This window comes from Bison bison, unplaced genomic scaffold, assembly GCF_000754665.1.
Source record: "Bison bison bison isolate TAMUID 2011002044 unplaced genomic scaffold, Bison_UMD1.0 scf7180017864366, whole genome shotgun sequence".
Classification (NCBI taxonomy): domain Eukaryota; kingdom Metazoa; phylum Chordata; class Mammalia; order Artiodactyla; family Bovidae; genus Bison; species Bison bison.
In genome coordinates, this window is record NW_011494938.1 from 2,854,752 (window position 1) to 2,858,640 (window position 3,889).

A 3,889-nucleotide genomic window follows, 5' to 3' on the forward strand; every position below is an offset into this window, starting at 1 on the left:
TCCATACTTGGAGTTTTTTAAAATAGTGATTTCACATTTATATAGGGCAATTCTGACCTGGTTACATCAAAGTGACTTTAAAATGTAGCGCTTCAGACCTGTGTCCTAAATGATCTTCTATCTTCACCATTCTACTCCCTCCTCCTTAAAACTTCAGCATAAAGAAGACAGGAGCTTTGCCAATGACAGTGGTCACTAATGTCATTCATAAACAACCATGACCACATGCTTTATACAGGTAGTAGGAGGTAAATAAAGTCTATGCAAATTCTTTTTCTTCATCATATTTTTGGGGGTATGGTAAAAAAAATTCTACCTCTTTATGGTTGAAAATACCCTTTTGCCGGCTGCACAATGTGAAAATACTATAGCATAGAATAGGAACCAGGCAGCAGTTCTACCTTTTGCAGTCAAGTTCCTCATATGCCTGACATGTGGTGGTTTTCTTCTGCAAAAGTAGTAGGTGGTAGAGTAGAAAAACAAGAAGAAAAGAGGGAAGTCAAGAGAGTCATTCATTCAGTTAATATTTATTGAGCCATACTATATTCCAATTGTTGTTCTAGGCGCTGTTGACAGAAACAAAGCCGGGATCCTTGCAAAGATCCTGCTTTGAGCTTGAGTTCTAACGAGATAGAATTAAGTTTTATCACAGAGTATGTTGCACATGAGTATGGGAGCTATTGATGCACGATGACAGGCTCACATTGAAGCCTACTGTATGCTTTTTATAGGCATGTTTGGAATTTATTGTAGATATTAATTACATATACCCACCAATGAGAATTCTAATAGCAATTGTGATGTTATGTTAAAATTATTTATTTATTTTTGGGTGTGCTGGGTCTTTGTTGCTGTTCAGGCTTTTCTCTAGCTGTGGTGAATTGAGGTGTGCACTCTCTAGTCGAGGTGTGCGGGCTTCTCGCTGTGGTGGCTTCTCTTGTTGCAGAGTACCAGCCACGTAGTTGTGGCCCCCAGGTCACAGGCTCAGTAGTTGCAGTGCATGGGCTTAGTTGCTCTGCTGCATGTGGGATCTTTCTGGACCAGGGATGGAACCCATGTCTCCTGCATTGGTAGGCAGATTCTTTAGGTATATGTTTGGTTGCTGGCATTCTGGGAGCAGGAAAGGGACATGGCTAGGGCTTCTGTAGTTCAGCATATAGCTTGTTATACAATATACCAGTTTTCAACTCAATGACTTGTCCTTGCCCTGTGTGTGGCTTGGTCTCCAAGTTCAGAGCCTTTTGGGTTAATTTCTCCAGAGTACGAACTTCCATTCTCCTGTGCAGTAGTGAGTAGAGAGGGGAATATCTATCTGGCTGCTTAGAGTTGGAAGGGGACCTGGGACTAGGGATCCAACCATTTCCCACACTTGTCCACCAATCCCACTAATTTTAAAGTCACATCTTCACTTCTCCTTTTGTGGTACTTGCTACCTCCAAACACTGAGACTTTCAATTTTTAGCTCATTCATCGGAATTCCCCTCTGAAATGCTTAGATTTCAACTCCCTCTGCTCTATTAAGTTAGTTATTACTACATTCACTTTCCATCTTCTGTAAGTTTGTTGAATATTTTTGGTTTCTGTTTCCCCTCCAACTTGTTGTATTTCTTTACTGTTATATTATTGGTGCTTGAGAGGAGGAATAGACGTGTGGTCACTCTGCCATGTCTTTCTTCCTTTATCTAGTTAACTTGATCTTTAATCCCAGGCTTTATGACAGTTAGCATCCCAATAATTGGATGTAGGAATAAAAACTCCCAAGAAAGGTTTAACAGTTGAGCAGGTTGTTGAAGAAGCTTGAGTCATTTTTCAACTGTTTTAAATATTCATTTATTTGGCCGTGCCAAGTCTTAGTTGTGGCACGTAGGATCTTTGACCTTCACTGCTGCTTGTGAGATCCTTAGTTGCGGCATGTGAACTTCTTAGTTGAAGGATGTGGGATCTATTTCCCTGACCAGGGATTGAACCTAGAACTCCTGCACCGGGAGCACGGAGTATAGACCCTGACCACCAGGGAAGTCCTTGAGTCACTTTTTTTCTTCAGTCACTTTTTAGTGAAAGAAACCCTGTGCAAACAGGCTCAAGCAAAAGAAGAACTGATTGGCTCATGCCAGTTGGGAGATTCAGGGGGCTGAAAGAACAATTTTGGTCTAAAAGAGAAATTCAGAGAAATAATTTATTATATAGAAGGAACATAAGCTCTCTATATCAATTAGTATAAGTAAAATAAGTTAATAAACTCAAGACAAAGCAAACATGTCAGCTAGAAGTTTTGGAAGGAGACAAACAAGAAGAGAAACAAGTAGGAACTGCAGAATGTCTTTATTTTTGTGAACACAAAGCAAGGGCAGTGAAGAACACAGTGGAAATAAGTCTCGTGTGTTTCAAGCTTCACTCAAGTTGTGATATGTACGCTGTTTCCCCACAGTAGTTCTAGCAATAGAATGTCTTCTTTATTATAATGACAAAGACCACTTGCACATTAAATAACTAACTGTAGGGCAAAGTCATAGGCAGTCTTGCTAGCTGAACCTTGGGCAACTATCTAGAGAGGAGTTTGGGGAATGGTTTGGAGAGAAGTTTCGGAAGTGTTTGACCACAGATACAAGAGTAGTATCATGAAGAAAATAATTTGCTTGTGAAAAGGATTATCTAGACTTGAGAGAGCTTTTGGTACTTCCAACCTGTTATCTTTCTCCCTGACTTTGGTCAAAGTTAATGAAGACAATACATCATGTGCTTGCATGTTCTAATTGTCTCAACAGTTGTTTCATTCGCACAAATGAGCTTGAAGGAAATTCAAGGAATCCAGGATTGGGAAATAGTGAGACTTTTTACTCCTGGTGAGCTGGGCAAGGGCGTCCCTGGTGGCTCCGACAGTAAAGAGTCTGCCTGCAATGCAGGCGACCCAGGTAAATAAGTCTGGGACTGGAGCAATTGAGCCTACTGCTTCAGAGCAGATGGTAGGACAAAAAAGGAGTTAACATGGAGTGGGCTTTAGATATTACTGGATCCAGGGGCTCAAATGATGTCATCAGGGCTGTTTCCCTACCTCCTAGTTCTGCTTATCTCTTGCAGTTTCATTCTGGGTTTCTCAAGTCCCAGATGTTTATGCTTCCAGCTTAGCAAATCCAGAAAAGAGAGAAGCCTTTCCCAATAGTTCTGATGAAAAATTCCTGAAGGTGATTCTGATGTTCTGCTGGGTTACCTGTACATCTCTGAAACAAGAAATGACACTCAGGAAATGGGGAACTCTGGTTGGCCTCATCTGGCCACTTGTGCTCTCTTGTGATGATGATCATGTGGCCCTGAAAGTTCAGCCCCAACTAAGATACCTGGATTGAGTTCCTAACAGGAAAGAAGAGCTCTAGTCTAAAGGGAAGGAATCAGACTATTAAAATAAATGACGTCCATTACAGATTCATTCAGTACTTATGGAGTAGAATCTTATCCTGTGTGCTAGCAAGCATGGTCCCCAACAGAGATTATATCATTTGATATAAAACATTCCAAGCTTTTAGAATAAACATGGAATTGACTTGTAAAGCAATGCTTAAAATTCTCCAAGCCAGGCTTCAGCAGTATGTGAACTGTGAACTTCCAGATGTTCAAGCTGGTTTTAGAAAAGGCAGAGGAACCAGAGATCAAATTGCCAACAACTGCTGGATCATGGAAAAAGCAAGAGAGTTTCAGAAAAACATCTATTTCTGCTTTAGTGACTATGCCAAAGCCTCTGACTGTGTGGATCACAATAAACTGTGGAAAATTCTGAAAGAGATGGGAATACCAGACCACCTGACCTGCCTCTTGAGAAACGTGTATGCAGGTCAGGAAGCAACAGTTAGAACTGGACATGGAACAGCAGACTGGTTCCAAATCGGGAAAGGAG